Source organism: Mus caroli, unplaced genomic scaffold (genome assembly GCF_978045245.1).
Source record: "Mus caroli unplaced genomic scaffold, Mus_caroli_1 scaffold_20, whole genome shotgun sequence".
In the NCBI taxonomy this organism is placed as follows: domain Eukaryota; kingdom Metazoa; phylum Chordata; class Mammalia; order Rodentia; family Muridae; genus Mus; species Mus caroli.
Window position 1 is genome coordinate 37,285,296 of NW_028227275.1, and position 20,438 is coordinate 37,305,733.

Here is a 20,438-nt window from a genome sequence, read left to right on the forward strand (position 1 = left end):
AAAGGGAGATGAGCAAAGGGTGGCGAATAAGACGGTTCCGGGTCAAATATGTAAGTGACAGGGAACACTCTGCACACACAAAGTTCCACACTGAAGTTGCCTTTCTAGGAAGTCAGCATGGCAGGCTGCAAGCTTTCCTACCATCCAGGCTCACATGGAAACATGTGACTGCACACACTACCCCACCTAGATAAGCAATTAAAACACCAAATGTTTACACACCGGTAAACCATATCTGCTTGGTCATTTCCCTTCTCAACCTAGCTGTTCGATACACAGTAGGCAAAAGTCTTTTAAACCACGAAGAGGTTTTCCATGGTAACAGCATAGAACACCTAGTCATTTAAAGTTCTATAGTCTAAGTACCCCAAGGCATCCCCTGAGAGAGTCACATGCTTTTCAACAAGGGCAAATCCAGTAGCTCTTATCCATGCAGACGGTTTCCTGTTTGTTTGGTTGGTTGGTTGATTTTCGCTTTGTAGTTGTTTTTTTTTTTTTTTTTTTTTTTTTTCTGTGTCTCAGTATGAAACACAGATTGGCCTTGAACAAGTGATCCTCGAGCCCCAGCCTTTCCATTTCTGGCATTACAGACATGTGCCACCATACCTAGTGTACAGGCTGTTTTGTTTGTGCGTATGTGACTGTATATACAAAGGCCAGCAGACAGTATTGGAGCCCTTGGAAATGGAGCTACAGAGAGTTGTGAGCTGCCACATAGGTGCTGGGAACCAATTCTGGGTCCTCTAGAACCAGTGCTGGTAACCACTGAGTCATCTGTCCAGTCCCTTCATGATGTCTTTTGGGAACACTTGATTTTTCCAAAGCTCAAAAAAACATCTGTGTGAGTTCCCGAGTTTAACTTCTAAACCTACGATGCTTAATTAGCATGCTCACTGGTACGCAACACCCCGTGGGGTTTTAGATTTTATGTCCAAAGACCCAATTTACATTCTTTCTTGGGGGCTTCATATTCACCTGGAATATATTCTTTACTTCCTGTCTACCCTCCCAACCAAGTAATATTTTAAAAATTTCACCTCCTGTTTAGTGACTAAAACCTGAGACCCTTCCTGTGCTCATTGCCCATTATTATCCAGCCTCTTGCTTTCTTGTGCTTCATTCCAGCATGATCCATGGCTCCTCCCACTGAATTCTATGGCAGCCAATGGATGAGTAGCAGCCTTTACTCTGTAAAACTATAACTGTCTTTTCTCTTCCAGCCCCTTCCCAGTCCCGGATGAGAGAAGGTCACAGATCTTATCAGGTCTTTATTTGAATTGCTAGAACGGCTTCCTGCTGTTTGTACAATAAAGGGGATCCTTAGGGTGTCCTGGAGTTCTGGCCTGGCCAGCTCCCTGGCTCAGTCTGCAGCTAACAGACCCTCAATGTCCCTTGCAGGTACTGGCTTCCTTCCCAAATTCTTGTTCAGGCTCTCCCCTCTGCCCAAGTCACTTCTCTAGATAGGCAGCATAAGATGGGTCTTCCTGTCACATGCTGGCACTCATGTCTCCCTGTGACACACAGCCATGGGTAGATGGCTCTAACACTTAAAAGCCCCCCCCCCCAGGGTCTACAAAGTTCTGGAGCAATAATGTCCTCCTCTAACAAAATCCCCCAGTGTGACCTCCTAGAGTAGTACATGGCGTAAGCACAGTGTTGTTCTGATGTGCTATTTGAAGGCAGTGTCAACAGGGCGGCATGACTCTTTTAAAGCAACAATAAAGACTTCAGCTTCTTCAGTCTAGGCTGAGAGATGTCCCCGGATGAGAGAGGAATGTTCCTCGGCATGACCTCTTCCGCATGCATCATCAAAAGGTTTAAAGAGACTGAGTTTAAAAAGCAGTATAGTTTATCAATTAAATGTGCAGGCTCTAGAGCTACCTGCGTTCAAATCTTGGCTCTGTTGTGTACTGACTCTCCCACCTTCTCCTCACCTCCCTGGGCTTCTATCCATTCAAATTCTCTGTCTTCCTCTGTTAAAAGAAGCTTGTGATTGCAGCGTATCCTATAGATCTGTTGTGAGGACTGAACGAGTCAATGCAGCAGTTCTACGCTCTGAGCAGGGTCTCATGCTGCCCACTGCTAGAGACACATAGATACCTACCATTCCATTATGACTGGGTGTGGTTCCAACAGAGGCCTCACAGCACTCTGACTGAAGCTGTTATATTTTGGTCACAATAGACTTCAAAGCTTACAAGTGAAATGCTAAAACTAAAGTACCCACTGGCATGTTTTCTTTCACATAAAACTATTCTAATGAAAATATTCTGAATGAATAACCTTGTTGATTCAGATAAAATCAACAAAATGCCTGTTAGAGGATGGCTGTTGGCTTAACAGAGTGTGACAAAAAAACATTCCTCAAATATGCATAATAGCCTGTTCATCTCCAGTGAATCCGCATGCACATGGCCTTGTTTACCTTTGATAAGCGGAGAACAAAATCGCGTTCAGTTAGCTGGGCTTCACAATCACACCAAACTCAACTAGTCATTGTACTAAAACAGAGCGCATGCACTCACAACGACTCAAGCGTCAAGAAGGACCGCGGGCTGTAGCTCGGTGGTATGATGCTAGCTCAACTGCCCCCAAAATACTTATAAAAATTTACACAAAACAAAACATCGGAGTAAAATGTTGCCAGTAGATGCATGACTATCCACGACCAAAGAATTCAACTCCTAAATCTATACCCAAGACACGAGTGAGAATAGATAGCAGGACTGTTCCCAGTAGCTTAGCTCATAATAACCCCAGATGAAAGAGAGCCCAGCTGTCTATCACCAGGAGAACGGATAAGCAAACTGCTATGTGATTATACAGCTGAATACTGTATACTCATGAGAATAAGCAGACTATTAATGCATGCAGCAACATGGATGGAATCCAAAGAAATTATGTCATGTAAAAAGAATACAGATCAAAAGTGATATAACTGCATTATTGATGTATATGATTGCTACAGATTGGTCATGAACCCTTCCCAAAGGCCTAGGGATTAAAGGCAAGGTATTGGAAATGGGTGGGATATTTAAGAGGGGACCCAGATGGGTGTGTGCTCTCAGAAAAAATTCTGGTACCCAGGTCCCTCCATACTTCCTGTCTTGGTTTTCCTGACCTTGAGATAAGCATTGCTCTCATACTTACTTCTGCCATGATATCCTTTGCCACAAACTCAAAGCAACAACATGGTCAGATGGTCATTTGAACATGGACAGAAACCTCCAAAACCATGAACCCAACTAAGCCATTTTTCTTCTTTTGTTTTGTTTTGTTGTTGTTTTTTTTGGGGGGGGGGGTTCGAGACAGGGTTTCTCTGTGTAGCCCTGGCTGTCCTGGAACTCACTCTGTAGACCAGGCTGGCCTCGAACTCAGAGATCCGCCTGCCTCTGCCTCCCAAGTGCTGGGATTAAAGGCGTGCGCCACCATGCCCAGCCCTTCTTTTTTTTTAATTAGATATTTTCTTTATTTACATTTCAAATGTTATCCCCTTTCCTAGTTTCCCCACTGAAAATCCCCTCTCCCTGCCCTCCCTGCTCCCCAACCCACTCACTCCTGCTTCCTGGCCCTGGCATTCCCCTATACTGGGACATAGAACCGTCACAGGACCAAGGGCCTCTCCTCCCATTGATGACCGACTAGGCCATCCTCTGCTACATATGCAGCTAGAGCCATGAGTCCCACCATGTATTTTCTTTGATTGGTGGTTTAGTCCCAGGGAACTCTGGGGGTACTGGTTAGTTCATATTGTTGTTCCTCCTATGGGGTTGCAAACCCCTTCAGCTCCTTGGGTCCTTTCTCGAGCTCCTTCATTGGGATCCCTGTGCTCTGTCCAATGGATGGCTGTGAGAATCCACCCCTGTATTTGTCAGGCACTGGCAGAGCCTCTCTGGAGACAGCTTTATCAGGCTCCTAGCTCTTATTGTCAGCTAGCTCTTGTTGGCATCTGCAATAGTGTCTGGGTTTGGTGTTTGTTTATGGGATGGATCCCCGGGTGGGGCAGTCTCTGGATGGTCCTTCCTTCAGTCTCTGCTCCAAACTTTGTCTCTGTAACTCCTTCTTTATGATTGTCTCAGGTATTTTACTACAATAATGGAAAGCTTACTGACACAGTGACTGTCTTTATATGAAGTTTAAGAATCATCAGTAGTGGTCAGTAAACCAGAGAAGTGCTTACCCCCAAGGAGGAGGAAATGGGCACAGACCAGGAAGGACAAGAGGAACTTTTATGAGATGTAAACAATGCTGTGTTGTATATCTTGATTTGGTGAACGATTACATTGATCTTTACATGTGCAAAATTTACCTATGTGTATATGTATGTGTTTTGCTTCTGTTATAGAAATACTCCCAAGTAGTAAGTTAAATTATGATTGTACATGAACTTAACAAAATTAACCCCCCTTTGCTTATTCCATAGGTTATTAGAGAGTTGGCAGAGTGGCCTTACCCACAAACACACAAAGCCAAGCATTACAGATTGAAGCTTGTAGCCCACAAAGGTCATTCTTGAAGCCAGAGGCCCTAACACGAGTAGAGTTGAAGATGGCCTGGTAGAGGCATTTAAAGCAAGGGGGTGGGGGAAGGTGGGTGGTAGGAGTTGTGCAGAAGAGCTTCCAGGGGCATGCACACAGGAAAGACTATGTCAGGATGTAGTAAGAAGGTGGTCTTCTGCAAGCCAAGGAAGAAGTTCCCAGAAACTCCACTTGGATTATCAAGCACCAGACTGTGAAAACATAAGTGATGTCTTATGTTTCCCAGCTTGAGGTATTTTGTTATAACAGCATCAGGAGACTAAAACATCAGGAAAAGAGACCTTCAAGACAAACTCCAGGAGGTCAGCACAGGCTTCGTACTGTTGACTTCTTATTCTTGCTATGATAAAGACAAAGGCTAGAGTCAGACTTATGGGGACAAGGACAGAGTAGGGACTCGGTTAGGAGTAGAGGCCTTTCTAACACCAAGGGAAGGGGGAGTTCATTTCCCCTGGCCACAATGGGGGCCGCACAGGAGTAGCCTGCCTGAGCTGGAACAGCTGGTTAAGTCTTGACAAGTTTTACCCTCTTGCACCCTGAGCAGACTTCCCAGTGCTAAGCCTTGGTAGGAGACCAGGAGCTGCTGCAGAATGGAACAGGGAACTGTGGCTGGGGATGCAAACTGGCTGGGAGAACCACTTTGGAAAACTATTCAGCAAAATCTCTTAAGCTCAATACATACTTACATTATGACCCACAATTCCAATCCTCGACACATACCCCATGAAACTCAGTATGTATAGACACCAAGATCAATGTACATGAATGTTTACAATGGAGCAACATTAGTGTCCTTTAAGAGAAGAATGAGTAAACTTGGTATATCAATGCATGAGCTAGGCAGCCAGCAGAACTACTGATATACAGACCAACTGATATCTAAAGTAATATTAAATGAAGACAGACAAAGATGCTGTGTACTGAATGATTCCAGTCACATGGAAAGTGCTCTTGGGTGACAGAGGTCAGAATAGGACTTATGTTTACAATAGAGTCACAGTGACTGAGAAGGGACCTGAGGTGACCTCTGGGGCTCTGTTCTAGATCATGATTTGAGTGTTAATAATACAGGTTTTAGATACGCAAAAAGTCAACAAGCTAGACACCTGGTATTTCTACTCTTACTGTATTTAAGCCATGCTATAATATTTAATTAAGATTAGATAGGAGTTTCGAGTTTCTATTTTTTTTACACTAGATTGTATTCCATGATTGATAGTCTGGATTTGACCTTTAGCCACTTAAGAACAATGGGGAAGCCCAAGGAAGTTCTCCAAGACTTTATTCCAACTGAGAAGTCAACACTGGGAAGTGGTGAAGAGAAGCTGCGGGGATCTGGAGGCGCCACTCCACAATCCACTCACCCTGCTCTGGACAGAAGGCAGGTTCCCCCAGACGCCTTAAACAGCAAGATGGAGCCGCCTGAGCCTACCAAAGTGCTGCTCTGTGTCCTGCCTATGCTTCAGTGCCACACATTAACTGTGGTATGACAACACAGGAGGGAGAGTCCCAGCTGACTCCAAAAGGCCACTGGCCTGTGTCTGACGGTGATATGCAAAGCCTTGGGTAAGAGAGACCAAAGATATCGCAATAGCCACAGCCCCCACTACCCATTTAATGCAGTACCGAAGGCGGCCAGAAGAGGGCATCAGATCCCCTGAAGCTGAAATTGCAGGCGGTCGTGAGCTGCCCTATATGGGTAGAGGCAAACTCCCACAAGTCTTCAGGAAGATCAGGAAGAGTTCCTGACCATGGAGCGATCTCTTGAGCCCCAGGAATTAAAAATGTTAAGCATGCAACAAAGCAGCTTGCTTGCTTGCTTTCCTTCCTTCCTTTCTTTCCTTTCCCTTCCTTCCTTCCTTCCTTCTTCCTTTCTTTCTTTTGTTGTTGTTTTTGTTGTTGTTTTTGTTTTTCAAGACAGGGTTTCTCTGTGTAGCCCTGGCTGTCCTGGAACTCACTTTGTAGACCAAGCTGGTCTTGAACTCAGAAATCCGCCTGCCTCTGCCTCCCAAGTGCTGGGATTAAAGGTATGCGCCACCGCCCAGCTATAAAGCAGCTTTCTATTGAAGCTGCAAAGTCCTCTTTTTGCTTTTGTTTTGGGTGGTGCCTATTTGAAGATGGCAAATAGACTAAATTTATTTATCCTCTTCCCCTCAAGACCCCACTTTGCCGAGTGTAAGATAAAGAACATATATACATCTACAAAGAGAACACTAGAGAGGATTCACAAACCAGGGATTTCAACGGACTTCTTTGCAACGGTGAGGCAGTACAGCCTAGTGCTACATGCCTATCAAAGAATGTCATGAAGAGCATTTTGAAACAGAAGATCTGTTAGACAAAATCCAGTGGGCTCTCATGGCCCCTGCTCTGAGGGGGCCTTGTCACCTGCATGCAGAGATCTTTCTCCTGGTAGACTGCATGGGTTCACCAATGTCTGACAGGCATTCAGTAGGAACCAGAAACCTCCCGAGCTTAGAAGGTAAACTCTGAGCTGGAGTGACACATCACTCTGAGACCCCCTGGGCCCCGTGGTGAGGTGACCCTCCAGGGTGCTTTGAGATCACATCCTGGCCTGACTTCCTCCTTTTCTCTTCCTAGTTTCCCTGACCGAGCCATCTCCTTAATAGAGCAATCAGTCCAGAGTCACACAGGTTCCCTTCTCTGTGCCGGCTTCTACAGAATCTGATCAGCAACAGCCAGACCTCAGCAGCTATAGATCTTCTGGCCAGCTTTAGTGCCACTGCCCTAAGAATGGGCAACCAGTGACAGCCAGACAGTGGCCTAAAAGCCTCCAGCATAAAAGAGAGCCATCAAACAATGAGCTCTAAATAAGTCCACTGTCATTTCACAAATGGAAAGAGGAGAGGAGGAAGGAAAAGACACATCAGTCCTAGGAAAAAGCCAAGGTAAGTCTCACATGAGTACGATGCACAGGTAACACAGTAAATGAAGCTCAGCTCACTCACCTCCATAAGCGCATGCATTCTCCATTTCTACCAGGGCAGCTTCTTTCCGCATGAGGCACTGGCGACAGATGGATAATTAGCTGCCCACCACCACCCAGTGATTTCTAAGCCTGCCCTCCCCTAACGCCCCGCCCCTCCGCATTCATTCACTAAGAGTAATTTTGCAAACAGTCTTGGCACAGCTGGGAAGCACCATGGTGTGGCTCATGGGGAGCAGCTTAGACATAATAGGAACAGGATCCCGAGCCCCTTGTCCCCAAGCAGGCTTTAGAGACCTCACATCACTTACATGGAGCACACACTTTTAATACTTGCTACACATTCTGTTTTTAAGATGAGGTATGATCCGCCATAGCAATCATAACGCATGCCAAGTGCAAAGCACGCTTTACAATTTATGTTACACACAGCATGCATTTTTCCAAGTTTTAGCAAATTAGAATTTTGGCAGGCAAAGCGAAAGTAGGCACTTTGAACAATGACCTAATTGTTCTTTTCCTTAATAAATGTTAATGAGGAATCTATACTATTAATGATTTTTATCTCAGTTATACAGTATAGTCTTTTCGTTCAATCCCTTAAGTACAGGCATGCAACAACCACACACGCACACACCCACACAGGAACACACGCATATACACAAGATATCACACACAAAAATGCCCCCATTATAGAGTTATATGCAGGTGGTTTCTGTGTGTCAACTTGACACAGGCTAGAGTCATCAGAGAGGATGGAGCCTCAGTGGAAGAAATGCCTCCATAACCCAGCTGTTAAGCATTTTCTCAATTAGTGATCAATGGCCAAGTCCATGGTGGGTGGTGCCATCTCTGGGCTGGTAGTCCTAGGCTCTGTATGAAAGCAGGTTCTATATGAAAGCCATGTGGAGAAAACCAGTAAACAGCACCCCGCTGTGGCTTCTGCATCAGCTCCTGCCTCCAGGATCCTGCTCTGTTTGAGTTCCTGTCTTGACTTCTTTCAACAGCAATATGGAAATGTAAGCCAAATAATCTTTCTCCCCAAGATGCTTTTTTTTTTTTAATTTTTAATATGCCCAAGATGCTTTTTGGTCCTGGTATTTCATCGCAGAAATTGGAAAACACTAACTCTGAGGTCCAATAGTTAGATTTATGATTTCTCTCTTCCTGGTGATATAAAATTTATATCCATTGGGTCGAAAGCACACTTTTCAACTTGCGAATATAGATCTTTCCTTTGGCTGACGTGTGGACGGCACCCTCTCAGGAAGCTGGGGAGTGACATGGGACTGAAGCTCGCAGCCAGACAAGATTACAAGGGCAAACAGCTGATGTGCTACAATGAAGTATGTTACTTAGCCAGAGTGCTCTGTAGGCTAGGGATAGTGAATGCATCTTCTACTTATTTTTGATTTTTTTTTTCAGGACATATTATCATCGGTTGGGAACATCTGTTTTTACCATAAAATACCAGCTTACTGCATGCAGCTACAACTCTATCATCTAGTGTTTGCACACCCCATTTGGGAAGATGAGTTAAAATGTATACACTTCGTAATAACCCAATCTCCAATCTTGGAGTTGAGGTTAGTCTTAAGTAAGACAGGAGCTATGTAGTCAAGCCTTTGCTCTCCAGTAAGTATTTGTGTGCGACTCCTCAATATGTACAAAAGGAAACAGCATTCTATTAGCTTCTCTTTATGTGTAGCTAGTGTGGAAGTATGGTCCTGTGTCCAATTTTGAGGAAATTACACTCAAAAGCAGAGCTGCTGACCAGCGAAGCCCAGAAGTGCCACAGCCTGAGGGACAGAAAGTCTACGGATGGATGGAAGCTCTGGCCCCTGCTGTTCTCTCCAGCAAACCCCTGTCCTGCTGAAATGCTGGCTTTGTTTTGTTTGGTCTGTTTGTTTTCCCTTCTTTCTTCGGACATTCTTTTCCTTTTATGGTAGACAGCGGGGGGGGGGGGGTAAAACTTTAAGGCAGGAATGTCAGAGCCCCTAAATTTAATCACAAGACATTAACTCGGTCACTCCCAAAGGTTTGTTAGGAATTGAGGCAGAACTCCTTTCATAAGACAGAAAAAAAAGATGCATGGACAAGCAGGGTTCTCTGGTCCTTTAGTGTGTGAATACTGACTGTGCAGGAAATGTTTGTGCACGGGGGAGCTGTGTGCACCGAGGGAACCTGGTGGACTCTAAGGTGAATTAAAGCTCTGTGAAAGCCCAACCATGAGTCAGCAAACTCAGGTCCGTGAGACGAACCTACCCAAGCGCCTGCCACTGCACTGCTTAAGAATCAAAACAGCTCTATGTTTCTTTAGGCAGCTGAAAAAAAATATATATGAAGAGCAGTTAAAAATTTCTGACATGTGAAAATATTATGAAATTCCAGCATCCTTGAATATACCTGTCAGAACACACTATGCTAGCTGTCCACCACAGTGTCAAGGGCTGCTTTCGTGTACAGCGGCAAAGACGAGAAGCTGTGACAGAGACTACATGGCACTGGCATGGAACCTACTCTCTGGTTCTCAGCAGAAAAGTCTTCCACCGTTGGTGCAGAGGAGGGCGGTGAGAAGGACCAGGAGCCATTTTTGCTTAGTGTCATTATGAAGGGAAGAGGTGTGTCTACCTTGCTTTAGCAGCCTTTTAGGTCTCACTTGGCTTTAACAATGGCAGTGTGGGAGGCGGTGGGATGGTCATGTGTCGTTCTGCCCTTTGGCATCTGGGAAAGCTGAGGTGAAGCCCTGCTGGTCGCTAGTGGCACCATATTCTGACTTGTCTTGAGTCTTTCCCAGTCCATGGTATCTAGAATAGAGGGAAGTCTATGCAACACACATACACACACACACACAGACCCTCTCACTCCTCACACACTCTTCTGCACACTCACACACATACTGTCTCTCACATACATTGTCACTCACCAACCTTCTCTCTCACAATCCTCCTCTCTCTCTCTCTCTCTCTCTCTCTCTCTCTCTCTGTGTATATATGTCTTCCTGTCTCTCTCTCTCTCTCTGTGTATGTGTGTCTGTCTGTTTGTCTCTCTGTGTGTATGTGTGTCTGTCTCTTTCTTTCTCTCTCTAAATCACTCACTCACTCACTCACTCACACACACGGATGAGGATCTAGCTTGCGTAGCTATGGTAAGAAGCCATTGTGAGGGCAGAAAGACAGAAGAGACCTGGGATCCAGAAGCAATCCGGCCTCACTCTTATCCATGGGCCCCAGGGTAGGTTCCTTTGCCTTGTCCTTTGGTTTCTGAGAAATCCACGGTGGGTCTCAAGGTTCCATCTCAGCTATGCATTCTCGGCAGATGCAGCTTTGAAGTCATAAAAACCATTAGGAGGCAAACCTGAGTCAGGCATGCGGATGCTGTGTGGTACCACACGACCGGACACTCCTTTGTGTTAATTTGCTCGTAGCTATTACACCGAGATTGTAGAGAAGGGTTTGGAATGTACGTCCATTACACAACTAGAGAGCCATAAATCGGGCAATCATACTTGAATGTAGGCTTGAGCTAGGAATGTAGCTCTTTGGCAGGATGCCCGCCTAGCACGTATGGAGCCCTAGGTTCAGTCCTCAGCAACACACAGGAGATTCAGTTAGGCTTTTGTTCATCCTGTCACCATGGAAACTTTCATCTGTGCACTAACTTCTGGCTCCTTCAGAACAAAACTTACCCAGGTGTCGGCTCAGGCAGAAAGACTTGTGTTTCTAAGTTATTTGGAAGAAAAATGGATATAAAAACTATTTCCACAACTAGGAAAAATACAGTAAACTAAAATTAGAATTCGGTATCTGAACTCCGAACATCCAGGCACTACAGGGAAGCAAGCTGGGAGAGTCACTCAGACGGAGGTGGGGTCAGGAAAGAGCCATGAGGAGACAGGAGCCCACTGGTGAGGAAGCCACACACTCCAGGTCATATTCCCAGGGAGCTACCAGGTGTAGCTAGGAACTGGCCCAGTTTCCTCATTCCATTTCTCAAACTTTTCAATGCCTTGAATAATTTCTCCATTTGGAAATAAAATACATACTCAAAATCAATGTGTTCCTTTCTGAGTGTTATGACATCTACACCCACGACACCAAATACCCAAATATATTAATGATTTGAAACAAATGGAAAAACCCTTCAGACATGAAATTATTTTGGATTATAAGAAAACAAGCACCCTTCTGTCAGGCTTAATATAATGGGGCAGTGTGTTTTACACTGCATGTCAGGGCCCATTAGTGCTGAGATCAGTTTGGCGTGTTGGCAAACATGAGGAAACAAAAGCAGCAAACAGTGGACATCACATGTAATGGAAGACAGATATTGCTGAACACACTTGCTTCCGTGGCATGTGTATGTGTGTGAGGATATTCAGGCACAATCATCTATAGAGCCATGGTAAGCTGTATTCTTGCTAAGGATCATGGCCAAAAACATGCAAGAATCCATTACAACCAAATGTGAGCCACTTCAGTAAAGTCTAGTATAAAATCCTAACTCATTAAATAGAAATGCTAGGTAATTATTCCCGTTAAATGGAATTTCTTTAAGTGACAAACTTTTCCACTGCATTAAAATATGCTAAAACTTGGACTGACCTGGCATACCTGCAAACCTAGCTGCTAAGGGAGACTGAGGCAGGAGGATGACTAGTTCAAAGGCAGCTAGGCCAACAGCATAAGGTCCTGTCTGCAAAATAGTGCTACAGTTTTGTGGAGAGAGGAGGATACTTAGGTATCCAAGTATACTTCTTTAATATGCAACTATTAGCAAATCCGAAACTGATCATGATACAAAACCATCAAAAGTCAGGCAGTGGATCCTTGCATTATTTGGAAGAGGAACAATTCACACTAGTAGCAAGCACACCATGGATGAAGGAGGAAGCCCGCCTCTGGAGAAGCCTGGCAGGCAGGGAGGGCTTCAACATTTCTTGACAGCTTCTCATGGTCACTTCACAGAGAGCAAAATAAAAGGAAACTGCCATTTCAAAGACACACACACACACACACACACACACACACACACACACACATTTCAGGAAAGAAAAAAAATCTGCTTTATGTTTGAGCGCCTACAAAGTTCCCCCATTTCGTAGAGCATTCTCTTAATCACTTTCTTCCCATTGTCAGAAACTCAGAAGCCTATTGCCTGTGAGACAACTGGCCTTGACAATCAAGTAGGTCATTAATGCAGAGGTGATGGCAACTGACTTTAAAGGGAGAGACCTGTCTACCATGGAGAAGCTGTAAGACTGCAGGGTGCATAAAAAGCAACAGTGTTCCAGGGGCTGGCTGACAACTGTTGGGAGAAGACCGACGGGATACAAGACAGGACTGCCTATGAAGGACGTGTGCTTGAAATACCACAAACGATGGTATCCACAGGGAAAGGAGACGGAGAGCCAAGGGAAATCTAAGTCCATATTCCTGGGATGAGCTGTGTAATTCCCTCTCTTGGATGTTCTAATCCGGCCATGGGAAAGAAGCATGGGTCGGGGCATCATAATACAGGTCCTATAGGGAGAAGAAGGAGACATTCATGTGTTCTGGAACTGAGCACTGAGTTCACAGAGGGGGTATCTTACAGAAACTCAGGCAATACCAGATCCCAACAACGAAGGAAATGGACAGACATGAAGTGGTCATGTGACAACACGCTCAGCCATTGCCCTGGTTTGTTTTCTGCTGCTCTGATAAAACACTGACCAAACCAACTGTGAGAGGAAGCTGTTTATTTGGCTTACACACCCACGTCACAGTGTACCACTGAAGGAGGGCAGGGCAGGAACCTGGAGGCAGGAACTGAAGCAGAGGCCACGGAGAAGCACTTCTTACTGGCTCGTTCTCCATGGCTTGCTCAGCTTGCTTTCTTATACAGCCCAGGCACCTGCCCAGGGGTGACACTGCCCATAGTAGCTTGGGCCCTCTCTTATCAATCAATCATTAATGGAGAAAATGCCACATAGACATGCCTACAGTACAATTCAATGGTTCCCTTTTCCCTCTTCTAGTTTTTCAAGTCAACAAAACTAATGAGCACAGAAATTAAAGGCTTATGAAAATCAACGACTTCATAATGTGTGAGAGTAGATGCGCTATTTACAAAGTACTTGTTTTACATACACAATTTTAAATATATTCAAGTAAACTAACTATATTAGGTAGGTATAAGCAGACTTTTCACTATTTGTATATATATTACTAGGATGTGTATATTCAAACAGCCATAAAACCTTTTTCAAAACCTTTATCTTTTAAAAACTTGGGGCCACCTTCTAATCGAGAGTACCGCACACTGACGATGATATCTCCAGTACCGAGTGCTGTCAATGGCTGGCTTGTAAGTGAATGAACAGGCAGCGGTTGCAGCAATTTAAATCACTATATTAAAATACTGATAATTGCTGTCAAACCAATTCTTCATCTGTTAAAAAAAACATTATTCCTTGTGGTATGTCTGTGCCAAATGGGACAGAGGCTCTGGACCTCTGCAGGGCACTTCTGCGTTTCTCTCCAGCTTTTATTTACTATGCCCAACTATGCTTTGTGTGCCAGCCAGTCCCTTCTGCCTGCTCCCCTGCTGGGGGCCTCTGAACAGTGCTCAGGCTGAAACCAGCAGCCTGAACGGACTGGGGGGCAGGGCTTACCTCTGCAGGGTAAATGGCAGGTGCTCCATCCTCTCCTGTATAACTCTAAGTAAAGGTCAGTTCCTCAAAGCAGAAACCTGCTCATTAACTTACCTCTTACTGGCTTGCTTCCTCTCTTTGTCTTGAGTTTCTCACTCTCAATTTGTATTTCTGTGGGCTTGCAAAGAAACCACTCAGGTCCTTGTTCTGGGGTCTAAATGTATAAATGAGTCCAGTGGTGGAGGTGACTTGCTGTTCTGCTTTGAGATGCTGTCTGCAGGAAGGGGGTTATAACCTCATCCCTTATACCTGGGTTGTGGAAATTACTGGAAGTGTCTTATTTCATGACTGACAATGAGTACTTAGTGATCTCCTATTAATGTAAAGAGCAGTCCTGTGTGTTGTGGGGTCTAGCTACTATAACAAAACAGAGTTCTAGTTTGGAGGACCCCACACTAGCCAACAGGACTTGAAGTGGGTGTGTGGGGTGGGGTTGGGGGTGGGCAGATGAGTCTACCATCTTTAAAGAGGATTCAGACCCGAGAATGTTCCGAGCAGGGGACATGCTCCTTGCAGACCAGCATCTCATTGCTACAGTTATTCCTCAGGTTTTCTAGCTTGAACATGTTTGGCTGAGCACACATACCGTTTCAGAAACGCAGTGTTGCCTCTCTCGGGTCACTACAATGGGTACATGGTAACTTGAGTCTTATGGGTGACGGATTAATACTGAAAGGCAAAGTAGATGCCTCTCAAAGTGGCTGCTCTCTCAATCAGATGGGACGCCATATGTCCGGGTAAATCACTGAACCCAGAGATGCTTTCCTGCTGTTCCTTGATCATGTAAAGCATGTTCTCACCTGCAGCCCTTCTCTCAAACATGATTATGGCTCATCCCCTCTCATTTTAAAGCTCTGGTTACAGTCTTCTTTGGCTACCCTCTATGATATCATCCTCTCCATTGTCCCACTGTATAACTTCCGGCTTGCTTTTCTTCCTCAATGTGTTTGTATATGTGCTATGCATATGTATTATGCATATAATATATGCATATATTATGTTTGCATGTGCATGCATGAGGAGACCCTAGATTGGTGCTGGGATTGTCCTCAACTGCTTATTACTTTGAGGCAAGATCTCTTAATCAAACCCAGAGGTATCTGCTATGGCTCACCTCTCTGGATGCTCTGAGAATCCCCTGTCTGTCTTCTGCAGCTTGAATTACAGCTAGGCCTCCACATCTACCTGGGTATCCACACTCTGGTCTTCCTGCTTGCACAGCAAACATTTTCATGACTGAGGTATCTACCTAACCTCGTTCCCCACCATGTTATTCTTACTCATACATGACATATAATGTCACCTATTTATTTCCTTGGAGTCTCCTCCCACTAAAAGCTCTGTGACATCAGGAAGTCTTCCAACTCCCACCCCCTCCAACCCAATTCTATCCTTGCAGCTAGCTTGGCCCAGAGAGGGTGCTTGACAAATATTTGTTAAAAGTCTGAACAGAGTTCATCATTAGAACTTTGAAATTATCATTTGCTACAGATAGAATCTCATAATCTCAGCCGGAATCATCATAATCAAGGGGCTCAAGCATACATAGGGTTTTTTTGTGGGAAACAGTGTCCTTGTTTTTCAAGATTAGTGTATATAGCAGGTATGAATGCATTAACAGGTTTATAGTACCATAGTCTTGTATAGGTCACAGGATACAATTCATTGAATATCCATTATATAAATAAATTCTGAAATTTCCAATCTCATAGGCTATATTTAACCTACTAAAACAAATTAATTTATTCATGAATTCATGTGACAAAAATGTATTGAACACTTATGATGGGCACAATGTTGGGCTATATTTGAGTCTTGAAAAGTCAACTTTACACTTCACTATAAAAGCCACATCTTGATGTAATATATAAGAAAAGTTTATCTTTACAAAAAAAAGCCTTGTTTTTCTCCATTGTTTTAATACAACCCTTATTTATTGAACTCAAAGGTCCCCAAGAGAAAGTTCTTATAGGAAACCATCCAAATGGAGTTTCAGACAATTCAGGCAACATGAATAAATGCTTTTAAAAGTAAGCAAGCATTCTTTCCATGGAGAATAAGAGACACCACTGAATTTAGCAATACTTGAATGCTCACTATTGCGAAATTTAATTAGCTGTCAAAGCATAATTGTTCAGGGCTTGCTGGTCCTCCATACACTCATACACAGAGTTCCTCCTTGCTGGGTGATGGTCATTCACTCACATCAATCTCTCACATTGCCTTCATAATTCTACACCCAGCCTCAATTTGCCTTTGTCTTTCCTAAGAGATTATAACCATGTGCCTTTCTTCAGAGTCATGCCTCCGCCCAGTATGGTCCACCACCTTGATAGCTTTATCAACCTAGCCTCCTGCTTGAATCTCTTTTCCTCTTAATGGACTCATTTCCCAGGCTTCCAAAGTCAGCTTCCTTCCCTCTGCTGTGCCATTCCTTTGATGTATCACCCTCTCCTCCACCACCCAACTTATTCAAGAACAAGTTCTGTTTCCACCGCTCCATGTTCTATTTTGTCTTCCTTGTAGCATAAAAGCTCAATTTCCCCCGTGGCACCATGGTTTATCCCTTTTTGGCCCTGCAGGTCAATTTTCAAATGTCCTTTACTTCCAAGTCTTCTGAAAAGACAAACTTTTCAAAGGGAGGCTCGTGATAGAGCAGAAAGGCATTAAAACTGCTTTAAGGGAAGGAGAAGAGGCATTCATGCAAAACAAATGGCTTTTGCTGCAGGCTGCAGGGAAAGGTGCAGCCATTTACCAAACGGAATTACAGATCTGAGCTGCACCTTTAACCTCACCCGGCCAAACGTTAGGAAAACAGGGCATGGCATTTGAAAAAGTCTCTCATTTACATGAGAAAGGAAATCAGAAATTCTCAAGTCATCAATTGTGTTTGTATGCAGTTCTTTCTCTAATCAGGCTATCTATGTTGGTAATTTCTAATATTCTTGAGTTTTCTTATAAGAAATTTACATATATAGTTTTGCTTGCATATACAGAGATGATAACTTTTTTTTTTTTAAATAAAGAAACCTAAACCTCTTAAGTGACTTACATCCATCAGAATGAGTTATGGCCGAAGCAATAAGAGAGTTAAAGAACTAGGATTCTAAATTCATTTTTATAAGTCCTTTTTAAAGTCTCGGGTGAGATCCAACAACCTCACATTAAAATTTCAGAAGGCTTGGCTTGAAGGACTCGGGGGTGGGGGCGGAAATTTAGTTTACACTCATAGCTTCCAGCATAGCTGGCCCACATGTCATCATTTGTTTTAGAAACAATAAACGAGAAGGAAAAGTCATATGTAGATGGCCTTAGCTTTATTATTTTCAATGTATCCATGGGGTAATACTTTATCCTTTGCCCAAAGAATAAAATGTTTAGAAAAAGAAAGAAATCTTTGGTATCAATATGTCATCCATTTATTTGTACATCCTTGTGATCATTGCAAGCTTTTCAAAGAGGCCCAGGGCAGCCCATTTGGGTTCTGACAGCAATTCAGTAGAATTTAAGGTATTATAACTAAAATATGTCCCAAGCAGGTGAATCCAATCATATGACATCAATAAAGTACTGGGTTATTATCATAAAGGTGCATTCACTCCTATGGATACTGCAGGAGAAATACAGACTCCAGGGAACCAGGCGGCAGTGGACACGCATACGGATATACCATCTCTAGTGCTTTCCCTCTCTACGCAACCCTATCTTTATTACGCAGAGAAATTTAAGCATCTATAGACTCTGCGTGCATTTCTCTGTCTTGGTTCCTAGACATCATTGGAGAGCCAAACATTTGCCAAATTTCCTACGAGTGAGCTGTCCTGGGAAGGAAATCGGGGACTTCACTGACTGGAGATCTTATATCCATGGGTCTCCGGAGATTTCAGTTCCTAAATGGACCTTCTAACCATTGTGAAAGCCGGGAGAGTGGCTGTCACCAGCAGAAATAAAGTATCCCATTTCCCACGGAAAAACACCCAAGAGAATGTCAAGCATCTTGGGACGCTTTTTTTTTCCCTTGTTTTTTACTTCCCTTTCAATCTTGTTCTTGTATTTTTAAAGCCCCCACCCTCTTTACACACCTCAAGAGTTTATTCTAAAAGAATCATTGCAAAGACTATCCAACCTTCAGCCAGAAGGTTTTCAGTACTTATATATAGAAGGGAGTCTGGTGATAAAAGTTGTGGGAACGGGAGAGGAAGATGACCATTAAACACCCTCTTCTTGGGGTTAGACAAGAGATAAACAATAGAAATTGCAGAGTCAGGCAGTCAATGAGAGGCTGTGAAGTGCCAAAGAAAGCGCCCTTCAGAGCCAGGGACACCAGCTGTCTCAAAAGGTGTAACCATTATCCTGGTTTGCTGCCATGTGCCTCAAAGCAACCGCTCACTTCCACATCCCCGTGTTAGGACGTTAGGGAAAGGGGAAGCGAGAATCCGTACACCCAGCCACCCAAGAACAGTAGCAGAACAGAAACTGTTCTTGGACTTGCAGGGTCAAAATAACCAATACTGTCCCACAGTGTTAGGTGGCGGCATCAAGTCAGGAAAAGCAGATCGCTGGATGTGGGGCGCAGTTTTGAGAGCGTGGATCCAATTGCACGCTAAACACTCTTACACGGGATTTTACAAACCCGGCCTTACCCTACTGCCTCCCCTCCACACTTCACACACCAAGTGCATCCTGCCCACCTCACGGTTTCCATCATCAGTCAGCCAGAGAGGAGGGATCCTAGCGGGGATTCCTGGAAATGTCATCTCCCCCTACACTTCGGATCTGCCACCTCCATCCCCTCTGCTATCACACACACACACACACACACACACACACACACACACACACACACTCCTTCCATGACTGTCATCAGGCCCGCTCTTCCCAAAGCCGGGTATCTCAGCGCGCACCGGACGCCTGGCATCTCTCTAGTACACACCCTTCCCCCGCCTCGCTAGCTCCAAGCACTGCCTCCCTGGATGTCGCCTGCCGTCCCTGTTCATCCGCACTATTGTTCCACGCTGCACCCCTAGCTCCCGGGATCATCCCTCCAAAAGGACCCGAGCTCCGTCCGGGGCGTCGGGCGCCCGGCACTCACCCAGCCCGCCCTGGCGGTGGTACCTTGCCTGACAGCTGGGTCCGCGGGCCCGCGGGAGCAGGCGGCGCTAGTGACAGCGACCGTGCCAAGCCTGGGAATAAAGCTGCTCTCCAGCTGCTCCCGCCTCCAGCGCCACCATCTTCCCCCGCCGCCACCGGGACCGCAGCCGCCCGCGCCCCGCTCCTCCGGCTCTAGCTCGGCAGCCGCTCGGGCCCCTCCGGCCGCGGCCCCACCCCCTGCTCGCCGCCCGCTCGCCCTCGTGACGCGCGCCGGGGCCGGGCGGCTGCGACTGACGGCGGGGGGAGCGCGCGCACGCCGCGTGCAGCAGCGCCTCTGCCTCCCACGCCCACCCGCGTGCGCGCGCGCGGCGCGGGCCCGACGCGAGAGTCCGGCTCGGGCGCGCGTGGGCGTGCGAGGTGTCCGCAGCCGTCGCCGTAGCCGTGCGCGAGTCCCTCCCTCTCGTGGCCGGGAGCCTGGAATGGACTACGTGGCTGTCTCCCGCGGGGACACAGGGGGACAGCCACGGTCCTCTGTCCCAGGTCCCTAACGCTCATCCCCGGCCCCGTCTCCGCGAATGGGCTCTGGTCACGCTTAGGACACACTGCCGCGTGGACGGCTGCCCGTGTCCTCTTGCTTAGTGACACGCAGTTTTCCCGCTTCCCGGGCCTGAAAGCCAAGGAAAAAGCTTGGAGCTTGCAATGCGGCGCTGCGCTCCTCGAGTGGCCGCGAGGGGGCGCCCGCGTGAGCTTGAGAGGAACAAGCTGGGCGTCGGTCTGGCCGCCCACTGGGGGCGCTGCCCAACCCGCCCCACCCAGAAAGCGTCTGGAAGGCGGGGTCGGGAAATGGTCCACTTGGTTTCTCGATGCCGGTTGCTAGGAGCTTAAAAGAGTCTTCCAGACGTGCGCAGGCAATTCGCCTGGTATATGATTAGGTTCTCGGGAGGGTGGGGACCCTGAGCATTAGGGACCAGGTAGCAGGTGTTGTGACTTAATGAAAAGGTGGACTGGCCCCTGGGGGGCGGCGGGGTGGGAGTGGAGGGACGAGGGCGGGGCTGGGTTCAGGCGCCAGCTCCATCTGTAATAGGCGATTCCATAGCTACATCCTCCCCCCTCTTTGGGACAGAGTTCTCAATTTAAAAATTAAGGGTCATATTCATCCGAAACCTTA

General features: G+C 45.8%; 1 protein-coding gene across 3 annotated transcripts in view; it reads right to left on the bottom strand.

Moving 5' to 3' along the window:
* Positions 1-19,591, bottom strand: part of Apba1 (amyloid beta precursor protein binding family A member 1) — a 192,682-nt gene extending 173,091 nt beyond the window's left edge. Inside the window, exon 1 of one of the 3 annotated variants that reach the window (XM_085834258.1) lies at positions 19,295-19,591. The gene's annotated coding sequence lies outside the window, so the exon portion shown is untranslated. Of the gene's footprint in view, positions 1-19,271 lie in introns of all 3 variants that reach the window. The other 2 variants (XM_021152276.3, XM_085834256.1) reach the window with 2 other exon arrangements.
* Between the last annotated feature and the right edge of the window lie 847 nt (positions 19,592-20,438).